The sequence below is a fragment of the Ostrea edulis genome, chromosome 4 (assembly GCF_947568905.1).
Source record: "Ostrea edulis chromosome 4, xbOstEdul1.1, whole genome shotgun sequence".
NCBI lineage: Eukaryota > Metazoa > Mollusca > Bivalvia > Ostreida > Ostreidae > Ostrea > Ostrea edulis.
This window is the reverse complement of record NC_079167.1, coordinates 40,813,030-40,826,436: the sequence shown is the minus strand read 5'-3', so window position 1 is coordinate 40,826,436 and position 13,407 is coordinate 40,813,030. Positions and strand designations below refer to the sequence as shown.

General features: G+C 35.2%; 1 protein-coding gene and 1 pseudogene across 1 annotated transcript in view; both read right to left on the bottom strand.

Annotated features, from left to right (window-relative positions):
* LOC125651942 (myb-related transcription factor, partner of profilin-like) overlaps positions 1–13,407 on the bottom strand; it is a 109,233-nt gene that overhangs the window by 45,197 nt on the left and 50,629 nt on the right. The window lies entirely within an intron of this gene.
* LOC125669001 (allatostatin-A receptor-like) overlaps positions 1–13,407 on the bottom strand; it is an 89,420-nt pseudogene that overhangs the window by 52,365 nt on the left and 23,648 nt on the right.

Below are 13,407 nucleotides of genomic sequence, written 5' to 3'. Positions count from 1 at the left end.
AAGTCGCTAATGGTATAGAGTTTTATGAATAAATGTCCTTTTCATTCAATGGATAAAACCTTGAAGATATCGAACATTGATCTATCTCAAAACCTTATAAAGACACGAACCCCTGGAAACACCTAAGGTGGGACCATGAACGTAGGAGGAGTAAACATATCCGGTTGACCGGTTACACCCGCCGTGAACGCTATATCTTGATCAAGTAAATGGAGTAATCCATAGTCAACATTAGTATGTAAAGAACGGCCTAACAATCCCTAAAAAACTTGTCAGACAGCATTCGACCTAATGACAAATAAGATCATTATAATGAGAAAAGACTGCGAAATGCTGACTTTAAACAAGACTGTTGAAACCCCCTGTAACATCAATTTATTTGTCAGAAGACTGCCTTTTTATTTTGTTTTAACAACTGAAATCAATATTAAAAGGTTGAAATGACTCCGATAGCCCATCTCATTCTATTGGTGTCAACAGGCATAATGATCACGCAATGAATGAACATTGTCATCGGAACAGTGGATTAAAGCTAATTGGAATGTGAAATTTTCCATTTACCGGTGGTTGTATTTATTGATTTTCTAAGGGTTTTAGTTGTTTTTCTTCCAAGTTAAATATTAAGTTTACGCAAAGCAAATTCTAGCTTATCCTCCATTACTGTGGACGAGAAGAGAAGAGTTTAAGAAGGATTCTTTTATACTGTTGGACCCTGGCCTGGAAGTTGACAGAAGGACAGACATCTATGAAAAACATGTAGATATTTTTTTAAAATTATATGTATTAAAACGTCGAATGCCTGTGACCAATAACGGTAAGTTTCGTGACCTCTAGGTCGGGGAGTCTAGTACCTCCATACTTATCACTTCCGGTCCTGGTAACCTAGGCACGACAACGAGAGGGCTATGTACGATTCACAATCCTGGCGCCGCATCAAACCAAATGAAAGAAATTTAACACAGATACTTGCTCTTCGATCGCAAGCATATCAACCGCCGAGGTGGTCTAGTGGTGGAGCGTTCGCCTCGCATGCGACCGCGACAGTCCTAAGTCGTTAAAACAGGTAGTGACAGTTCCATCACCAAACCTCGGCATCTGATGTGAATGTTACAGGTCCTCGGATATGAGCTTAAAAACAGATGTCCCGTGTCACAGTAAGCGTGACACGCTGAAGAACCCTCACTGTTCAATGGCCGAAAGTGCCAAGTAAAGGCCTACATTTGAAGTCCTTCACCGGTCTTAGTGACGTCTCCATATGAGTGAAAAATTCTCGAGAGAGACGTTTAAAGGGAAGGGCAACCCAAAAACATTTTACATGATAAGTGATATGATTAATTATATGATAAATATTTGTCATACTATTCTTTTGATATACGGCCTAGATAAGCTTCAGTACTAATTCCTGCCATCGATAGAGGCTGCCATGATGCGCAACTCTTTCGTATTCAAGACCACAAAAATCAATAAAATTGACGTCACACCGTCTATTCCGGTTTTGATGAGATTCTAAGATCATCAAATACGTGCATGTGGTAGATTTTACGAATACATTGTAAATATGCGAATGCCTTCCTGTCAAGCAGTTAAGGAGGTGTGCTACACCAGAGAAATTTGACGTAGATGAAAAGTGGAGGATATGTACAATAATATTTTGAAGTTGAAAATTTTCAAATTTACTTTATTTTGTCAAAAAATACAGTTTTAGTGGAAGGTAATCTGAAAAAAAATTAAAACCCCTGTTGGACTCGAACCTCCGATCTACAGGTTAGCAGTCGGTATTCTAACCTACTAAGCTACTCGGTTAAGTATTTCAATAGAAAAGGAAAAGCCAAATATTGCTGATATCGATTTTTTCATCCATGTTTTTAAAGGAAGTCAGCCATTATGACGATGTAGAGTACTACCTTAATTACACTAATGCGAAGGGGAGATGTGAAAAAAGTTTTCCCCCCGAAATTCCTGACCCAACAAAGTCATCTGAAAAGACAATACTACGTAAACTGTGGATCTATCATTTGCGTAATGACAAGTTGAGGTTTGAGACATTTACATAAATATATGGAGAAACGAATACCATCTGCCTGGTCTGCGACTCGACTGAGCGTCTTCTTTTTTAAAATGCTTCTTGCGAAAGAACGGGCTAAAATCTCTACGGCTCCAAACTTAACTGTTCGTGACTTGTCATGTTTACAGAGCTGCTGATGAAATAAACCGGAACCGACGGTGTGACGTCATAAATTAAACTTCAATGGCCGCTCTCTTAGCGGCGGGTAATTTGAAATATAAGATAGATTAGTATTGATTTAATTGTTAAGCAAGGGGTTCTGTTGTTAAAGACTGTCATTTACGATATCAGTAAGGAATACTTTATTACTAAAGGCAACAATATGGTTAGGCTTGCCTTTCGCTTTAACAAGATACAATCAATCTTTTGATATCAAGAAAAAGAGAGGTTTTTTTAAGAACTAAGTACCTAGCGGGCACAAAATATTTTTGTCTATTCACAGGACGTAAACGATCGATGTGTTGTGATACAGTAGAACAGAAGCAGATGTTTGTATTTGCTCTACTCTTAATTTTTATTCTTTATTAATCTTTACGATCTGCAATAATATGTAACAGATAATGATTTATTTGATTAGGGTCTTCAGAAGTCAAATTACCAACAGGTTGATACATAGTACATGTACATCGAAAACGAGAAATATTTTGATAATCATTGTTGAACGATCTAAACATTATGCGACCTTTTAATCCTCGTATAACAGTCGAATTAAGAACTTAAAGGACCGACCTTTTACATGTAACATGTCTTTTGTAGGTATTTGGGAAAAAAAGGAATTTCTGAAAAGCTGTAGAACAAAATGTGCTGAAAATCATTTAAGCTTTTCTTTGATATCAAGAAAAGGATCTCTCAATCAATACGTATTTAAATATATTAATTCAAATTAAGTAAAAAAAAAAAATCTTTATTTCTGTTGACGAATATCTAATCCAAAAGCCTATCACATCTTAGCAAAAATCATACCTAATCGATGTTTGCAACGATGTCTTATCCATTATTCTTTTGATTTTCTTTATTCTTCAGACTTCTTTGTAAATGAGTGTTCTAAGAAACTACTTAAGGGATCAAGATGAAATCTTTTTAGGATGACAGTATACCATTTCTATATGAGTGAATTTTGTACACTAATTTTGGATCAGTTTAACACTTTTGTTTTTCAATGAAATCGTTTGAAATTTTTAATTTTGGTGTATCATGAGACTCTGAACGGATTGGTATGGTAAACAAAATAAGCACCAACCTGCCCGCGCATTCACATGCGCTTCATTTTGATTGGATAATATTAAAACCGTTTATAATTCTCTAATGAATAAAAGAAATGGGGTGATAATCACGTCATAGGTAGATAATTAAAGATATATAGATTGGTATGACGAAAAATGCCAGAGTGTAGAGACATGCAGCATCATTTGAAGGTGCCATTATTTCATATAAGTCTTTTCAAATTGACGTGGTATATGTATCTGATCATTTCTTGCTGTTTGCGAGGGTCAAAGTTAGTTGCAACTCGTGCATGCACGTGTGTTAAATTCTTATTAGAAGATTGCAAAATTAACGATCAGCATACCAATTTTTTTTTTTACGCAAAAGTGAAGATAGCGAACAGTGACCAATCTCATAATTCCTAAATACAGAATTAAGAGTAGGGCAAATACGGACCCCTGGACACGCCAGAGGTGGGATCAGGCCTTAAGACCATGAACTGAGAATAGACTTAAGTCAACATTTTGATTACTTATACCTTAAGATTTATATAGCACAGGTAGATAAAAAATTATATAGCACAGGTAGATAAAAAAGTATATAGCACAGATAGATGAAAAATTATATAGCACAGGTAGATAAAAAATTATATAGCACAGGCAGATAAAAAAAATTGCTGGTTTATAGAGAAATCAGATACAAACATATACGCAAAATTTTATTTGTTTGGGAAAATTATTGTAAAAGTTAGTTGGATTTGAAATTTAGACTTGAGGTCGGGAGTCTAAGATCCTGTTTGTAAATTAATATATCTTTGGCCAATGAAAGGCAATGAAAAATTATTCGTGTTCTTTTCTTAAAATATCCTCCGGCTAACATGCGCGAAAAAGTGCGCATAAAATAACTTCCGATAAAGTAAGAACGTACTCTACCTTTGACTAGGCTATTTAAAGCTCCCGTGCATGTGAAAAATATAGCTATCCATACTGCAGAATCACATGATCTTTGATGTTCATGTTTATAATGGCGGTTTTGAATATGAAATTTCCTCTATTTCGAAGATGAAAAACACTGACGATCAAATCGATAGAAATCCTAATATAAAATCCAGTGTTTATACACTAAGTACCCTGGCTAACCTCGTATCTTGTGTAGAATGACAATTTAGAATTTCACAATTACTAATTATTACTTTAACATCACAGTGTTGAATGCAGTAAAATCTAATGAAGGTCGGAAGTACGACGGACTCAAAAAGTATAACGCCAATTTGATTTCCCTTTGTTGGGTCTGGTTCGCTGAAACCTATGGCTAGGAATTCATAGCAGAACATGTAGCATGCAATACCAAACTTTAGAGAAGGCTACATAGAATGAAGCCAGAAGGTTGTGATTCTTGTCATTTGTGGGTTTTTTTAAAAGTAAGAGTATACTAGATCAAATATATATTTATTGTTATGTTATAATACGTTACACTTATTATGGAGACTCTTTAACATTAATATTTATTTTTACAACACTTATGCCTTGTTTTGTGGTGTGTGTATCGATTTTTTATGCATCCGTAATCAGAGATCCTGTTTGGTCATGTCTGTCTGCAAAATCTTCAACCTAGACCATAATATTTAAATGTATGGTGAGAGTGCTTTCATATTTCACACGTGTATACCTTTCTTTGGGTACTATATTTCCATTGTTCCATGCCGGGGCATCAGTGTTTCTCAAACACATCATGTTTCCTTCTTTAAATACATCACCACCTTTATGCAAAGTGCCTCATATTTTGACTGTTTATAGTCGCAGAAAGTTGTCACGCATCACGTGACCTTCATTGTGAAGGTAATATTCGAAAGACCCGTATCTTTCACTTCAAATGAGCGTTTGGCGAAGGCAAGGTCAAGAATCAAACCCTATCCGTTCTCTCTCTCTCATATATATATATATATATATATCCTATATATATATATCCAATAATAAAAGTCAAGAAACACAAAACTCGAATAACATTTCACTGTTAGCGTTTTCGGCTTATATATATCTATCGAGTGAAAGATCGAAGGAACGTAAACCTCGAAGCATACAAATGAATAAAATTGTGCTGCTACTTATTCGAATACAGAAACCCGAGAATTAAATCTACGCGTGTAAAACAATTAGATGTACCGCCTGTCGCTTTCGTGTGGAGGACATCACGGGAATTTCCAATCAAAAGAGACAAGCGTGACTCTCACTTCTAAGGTCGAGCGCTGGGCGAGGGAAATACACTACCTAGTGGAAACGTCTTGGACGAAGCGTCAGGAGGAAGTTTCATATAGGCTTTTAGCGAGATTATGTACTAGTGAATTATGTGCAGGATAATAGCACACCAGTTAGCTTAGACCCGAGGGAAAAATTATCAGGACTATATTCTAATTGTTCTTATATTTTAGCTCAGACACGGGGAGAGTTTTTTCTGGACTATATTTTAATTGGCATGATATTCTAAAAAGGTATGAAAGAGTGGGATGCTTAAAATTAACACAGAGATTAAGCAAGCCAGACGTACTGGGTGTACATGTAATATATTGATTCATTATATACCTTACTACACAAAAAAGTGAAGATAACGAACAGTTATCAATCTCATAACTCCTACAGCAATACAAAATTAAGAATTGGGCTAACACAGCGGACTTCTGGACACACCAGAGGTGGGATAAGGTGCCTAGGAGGCATAAGCATCCCTGTCAACGGTCACACTCGCCGTGAACCATATATCTTCATCAGGTAAACGGAGCAATCCGCATTCAAAATCTTTCTTCATACTGAAAATACAATGTCGCTGAACCGGAAAAGTGAAGGGAACACAAATTGTGAATTTGATGGCCCCACATTTCATTGAACACGATTACAATAAGCAATACTTCCTTAACCAAAATCTGTGAAATCATGATTCCTGTGTTAAGGGTTCATACCTTACGGTGGGTCCGACTCCGTCATATTCGTGTATTGAAAATACTTTACACCTTAGAAAATATTTTTTATTTCTAGCTATCAAGCAGTCACAATTTTGGCATGATTATGATGAGCAACGATCCCTATACAAAACTGTGAAATGCATGACCCAAAGGTTCATGTATATATCCCAGGGTGGGGCTAAGTTAGTAAAATTATATTTTCGTTCACCTGATCGGAGTATAGGGCTCACGGCGGGTGTGACCGGTCGACAGAGGATGCTTACTCCTCTTAGGCACCTGATCCCACCACTGGTGTGTCCAGGAGTCCGTGTTTGCCCAACTATCTATTTTATATTGCTTATAGGAGTTATGAGATTGATCACTGTTCGTTATCTTCACCTTTCATCTTAAAAAAATCATCTTTATTCTAGACATCAATTACTTTAATATACATCGTCCCTTCATCGTGATGTAGTGCAAGGTATGTCTAAGAAATAAAAATCGTTAAAACGTGTGACGTATATAGTGATCATGTAATAATGATAATAAAACATATGAAAATATATTTTTTTTAAAATCGCATTTCGCTTTAATTTGATAAAACTTACTCATCTATAATTCTTTTTACGAATAATCAAATAGTAGTAGTAGTTTATTTATCTATAGTGACATGTGTATATTCACAAACATTATGTTAACAGACAAGTGTAAAAATAAATCAAACACCCGGCCCATCGGACCTATATGTCACTTTAAACACAAAACTTAAAGGACACATTTCATGTTTTCCAAGTATACAAAATTACATGCATTTTGTCTTGTTTATGCTTATAGTAATTTTAAATTCTAATAGTTCATTCTCCGAAATTTTGCAATAATTAACCACAATACAGACTTAAATCTAAGCCCCGATTTCAAAACGTGGTACAGTGACGTCACATGCGCCCTTTGGATTGTGAAAGTAGTGTGAAATATTAAAAACTCAGCTTTTAGGGGCCTAATTTATTCACCATGGGCAACATTTAAATCGATGTTGAGAAAGTTTCCGAGTTTTATATGTTTTCGCCACCAGTGCATACATATAGCGATGTAAATACCCAAATATAGCAAAGAAAGCGTGTATGAAATCGGCAATATTGCCAGTAAATAATGTTTATATGGGTCGCAAACTGTTTGGTAATGTTATTCCTTTATACATCTGTAATTGGCGCTGTTTTTCTAAACTAAACAGTGTAATTATTATTTAGTTTTGGATTAGACAAATTATAATACAGTACATTGTTGACAACTAGGCCCTAGGCCAAGCTACTGTCACGGGTGCATTTCGGAAAGAAGAAAAAAGAAAAACACACAAATCAATAAAAATAATCATATTTAAAGTGGAAATCACATTATTTTATTTTGATAAAGCAATCTTATTATTATTTTTGGAATCGTGATCTACACGTCGTTAGGAAGTGGGAGCACGGCGTTATGCTGACGCACTCAAGATGTTACAAGTTGAATGAGGAAATAATTTCATAATTCAATTTAAAGTTAGGAAATACAATACTCTATTATTTATATAATTAAAAGTTCAATTACTATGTATCTTTATAATTTTTTTTGTAAATCTACCAGTTGGAAGCACAAGTTCTACCGTGTTACAAGGTGAAGGTCAGCTGATCAGAAGTGTGTATTGAATTTGAAGACCAGAATAAAATTATGTAGTGCTTAGCTTAGGTATATCCATTTTCTCGTAGTTTAGTAGGGTCTCTTTCCAAGCGGTTATTGAAAAAGGTGACTGGGTATTTTTTTAAAGGAAAAGTTCTTGCTCCAACAAAAAATTATCCACGTCTTTTTTTCTCGTACCTTACTTCGTAAAGTTGAAAAATACTCGGTCTAAATCCTTTCTACCGACAACTAGTACACCCGAGCACGGCACAAAACATCCTAATGCAATATCATTTACAAGCCGTTAACGTGATAATTGGGTTTTTTTGGGGGTTTTTTTTTTGGTCGATTAAATCTAATCTGTTTATGAAATGGCTAATAGATGTTTTCAAACCCGAGGGCACATATGACGTCACACATAATGGCGCGTAAAATAGCGAAAGTAAATATGCATATTGCAAGATTTGAATTTCATCGCTTTCAAACTCAAAAACTACGCAAACTATTTCATTCAAAACACATTTAAAGTAGTTTTAGGAATGAAAAGAATTAATTTTGCTGACAAAATGTAAAAGTTTAGAAACATGCGCTGTGTCCTTTAAATGCAGTACATGAAGAAGAAAGAAAAAAGAAGCACAGCGTTAAGAAATAAAGAGAGAAAAAAAAACATGAAAATATACATACAAGTTGTAAGTAAATACCTTCAGTACCAAGTTCATCAATGTGTTTTATGAGATAATGGGTAAAGTATAAAACCATATGCATGTTGATATTGATACATATACACATAATTTACATTCAAATATGTATAATAGTTATATTAATATACGCATCATTTAGTATAAAAATTGAGAAGTATATAAGCACACATGTAACACAATGGGTTTTAAAAGGTGAAAAAAGTATGCATACTCAGGCGACCGTTAAAGCCCATAGCCATATAGTTTTGTAGTAACCAGAGAGGTTGTACCGGAAATGTCACGTCACGAATGTCTTCGCAAGTTTTCAGAGATCAAATAGTTCACGAATGTCTTCGCAAGTTATCAGAGATCAAATAGTTCACGAATGTCTTCGTAAGTTATCAGAGATCAAATAGTTCACGAATGTCTTCGCAAGTTCATAGCATGACAGGTCTTCCCAACGGTTCTCAGGTTCTGTATAGAATGTATTCCATATACTCTATTAATCCGAATAGCGATGTTTGACTTTAATAGACAGACTATCTGATCAGGCTATATAAAATTTTATTACGATTATTAAAGAAACCTATACGTCTTATACATGTAGTTCTCTATTGTATTTGAAAGCTTTGAATTAAAATTTGTCTGTTTTGTTAGTCATAAAGACGGGAACATGAGACTAAACAGCTTTCCGTGTCAAATTTAATTTGAAGCCATTCAGATATTTCTTACATTTCCCTTGTCATCTGTTTTATACAGAGGACGTGATGACGATTATAAGGTAACAGAGCACCGTAACAGCCCGGTATACATGCATGTAGACTATTTTTCAATTTATCTTCATCATTGAGAAGGAAATTGAAAATGCTGGATGAGGATATTTATATTTATTCTCCGTTATATGCGAGTATGATTTATTGTTTATGGTTTTACGCTGTTTTCGCAATATTTCGATCGACCATTTTACGGCGGTTAACTAAATCAAATGTATATATTCAATACTGAGTTTCCCTGACCGCCCCCAGTGAGCCTGCTCTTTTTGAAAATCCAGAGAAACGATCCTGCCAAGAAGGTTGTGATCCTTGACACGGGGTACCCTTTAACGTCCCATTCGACGGAGATAAAGATTAAAATATGAACACCGGTAAAAGATCTAACATTTCTTGTATATTGTATTATATAATTATTCAAATGTTTCTGTTAAAACTCGCATTCTTGTAAAAATTGTATAATAATATTATGATTGTCAATATTTGTAAAACTGTTCATGCTTTGAATGGCGCATTATCAAAAGGTATACTTCGTATGGACCAAAATGCACTACATTCTAAAAGAATGTGATGTATAGTTAACGGATAGTCACAAGATATACATGCAGGCTCAAGTTCTCTGTTTAGTAAGTTAAAATGTGTCAATCATGAATGAACGATTCGTATTCTTGAAATCGACGGTACACGGTTCTTTACTTCGTTTTGAATATATATATATATATATATATATATATATATATATATATATATATATATGCAAGGTGAAGATAACGAACAGTGATCAATCTCATAACTCCTACAAGCAATACAAAATAGATAGTTGGGCAAACACGGACCCCTGGACACACCAGAGGTGGGACCAGGTGCCCAGGAGGAGTAAGCATCCCCTGTTGACCGGTCACACCCGCCGTGAGCCCCATATCCTGATCAGGTAAACGGAGTTATCCGCAGTCAAAATCAGTGTGCCAAGAACGACTTAACAATCGGTATGAAACACGTCAGACAGCATTTGACCCAATGCGAGGTTGTATTGACGAACTAGATCGTTATAACAACCATAGAATTTGCGAAATGCTGACTTCAATCGAGACTGTTGAAATCCCTGTACCATCAACTTGTTTGTCAGTAGCTTACTTCGATTTAAAAACTGACTATACCCAGAACAAGCTCTTGCATATCGAATCAGTTGAGATATATAAACACCATATGCAGGTGATAATGGAATATTGCTACATAAATGTGGGAAGTTGACGATGGAGAAGCTGAAATCATCCCGTTTGTCATACAGTTGAGTTGTTAGTTTGCCGTTAATGTCTACTTTCAATAAAATATCTAAGTATGAAGCAGAAGTGGACGACTCTGTGGTGTCCTTTATTTCGAGCTCACAGGGATATATCAAATCGACATATGAATGAAAGCTATCATTGTTAATAGACAAAACGTCATCGATATATCTAAAAGTCGAATTGAAGGTCACAGCGAGAGATTTTTTCTTCTCACGTAGAAGTTTTTGAATAAATTCTGCTTCATATGAATATAAAAACAGGTCAGCTAACAAAGGAGCACAGTTCGTGTCCATGGGAATTCCAACAGACTGTTGGAAGACCTGATCACCAAAGACCACGAAGATATTGTCAATGAGGAACTTTAGCATATTTTTTATTTCAACTTCAGAGTACTTGTGCGTGGAATCAGAGTGGTGTTTAACAAAGTAAGTTTTTGAATGACTGATCACTAGATATGAATACTTCCGTTTTCCGTTTTTGTTGAAGAAGCAACTGTCTATGATGTCAAAAAGTCTAGTCTTTAATTTATCGTGAGGAATGGTCGTGTATAGTGTTGAAAAGTCATAGGTTTTAATGCTATTAATTTGGGAAAAATTCTGTGATTTCAAGTTTACTAAAAGTTCTTTAGAATTTTTTAGAATCCACATTTGATTAACACCACTTCTGGCATATGTAGTCGCACAGTAAGTTTGAAGTTTCTCCTTCACAGCTGTTAACATTTTCGTGAGGAGCAAAGATAGGGGCTTGGTAGAGCACTTACTGGATCCAGCAATGTATCTTTGTTTGTAAGGGTTTTTATGTAGTTTAGGAATCCAGTATAGGTACGGTAACTCATATTCATTCGACCCATTGACTGGAATATTAAATGTGTCTAAAACTGAAGCATGGTTTTGAAGAATTTCGTCTTTTGAAAGGGCAGTTGGAGTATAAGTATGATTACCAAAAGTGGAATTAATGCCAAGTTCGTTTAAAATACAGTTGTAATAATGAGCCTTACAAACAAAGACAATGTTGTTACTAGCTTTGTCAGCTGGAACCAAAACATATTCCTCATGTAACCTATCTAATTCTTTTATCACTTTTGGTTTACTAAACACAGAAAGATAGATGGTACGTACTTTTGTTTTCATGTGTATAATGCGGGATTTTTTAAAATATCCCTCTTATGCTTTTAACCCATTCTGACAATGTATCAAGTTCTTCTTTTCCATATTTAGCCCATCGTCTGGCATAATCTTCGACAGAACTCATAATAGAGATGAAGTTCTGTCGCCAATTAAAAGACCGAGGTTCTCTGTATTTAGGACCTTTAAGAATAAGTGATTTGAGGTCCTCATTTTCAACTATATCAACGTCACCAGTAATGACATGTCCAGCTGGACTGTAGTTGAAAGAAGATGAAGAACAAGAACATGTTGGTGGATTACGTATAAGATGGTCTATATCTAAGCACTGCAAAGTTTGTTTATCATTAAAAAGTGTGGATGCAATAGTAGAAGTATAGCTGTAGGAAATACAGGGTGTAAACTTAAACTTGGAATAAGTTGAAATACACGACTGAACTCTTTTATGACGAAAAATGTTACTTATTTTGACTGTATATATTCCTTTGTTTGTAAATTTGAGCTTAAGGAACTGACGGCATGATTTGGAAGGAATATCATCCATGGTCTGTGCTGGTTTATAGAGCCTGTGGTAGGCAACATCCATAATCATAGAGTTAAGTCTATATTCAGGTGTTGAAAAATCCAAGTATAGACTAGCCATAGCTTCTTCAAATAACGTATGTAAAACCCTCAATGGAATAGAGTAAAGTTTTGTACGAATATGATGTGGACCCAATTGTCTGTTGACGTGAGGCAAAAGTGAATCAAACGTGACATCATTTATACTTGGTCTTTTATATGAACGATGTCCGTGACTGCGTTTTCGTCTTTGGGTATTGGGAAAGAGTCCCATCAGATTAACGTTATTTCCTTGTGGACTAGTCAAATTTCCCACATCATATACATTATCATTGCATCCATATGGAAATGCAGTGCCTAGGGTCCTGATCCAGTGATCTTCTCGTTGTCTACGAAAAGGGGTGCTTAATGTAGGATTGTTTGTGTGATGGTAAATTTTTTCTAAAATCCTTACCCTCATGGACAAGATGGAGTGGTCCGTAAAATGCTTGTAAAGAAGTTGGTTACCACCATTATTAATTTGAAATCTGTGCCCCGATATTCTTTTATTAAGTGAACCCTTGGTTTCTCCCACATAAATTAAGCCACACAGGTTACACTCAATGGCGTAGACAACGTTAGAAGAGTTACAAGTCAGATTATCAAACGTTTTGGTACAGAAACTACGTCCAGTTAAATTACTACTAAATGAATTTTTAGTGATCAGTATATCACAAGTTTTGCAAGTTTTTGCAGAACATTTTGAGGTTGAACACATGAGGTCTGAAAAGGAATTATCAAATATATCTCTTAAAGGACACATCGCATGTTTTTAAACTTTTTAATTTTTTCAGCAAAATTAATTCATTTCATGCCTAAAACTACTTTACATGTGTTTTAAATGAAACAGTTTGCGTAGTTTTTGAGTTTGAAAGCGATGAAATTCAAATCTTGCGATATGCATATTTTCTTCGATATTTTACGCGCCATTATCTGTGACGTCATATGCGACCTCGAGCGAGAAGATTTGAAAACAGTTGATAGCCATTTCATAAACAGATTAGATTTAATTGACAAACAAACAATTATCACATTAACAGCTTGTAAATAACACTGCATTGGAGTGTTTTGTGCCGTTTAAGGGTGTACTT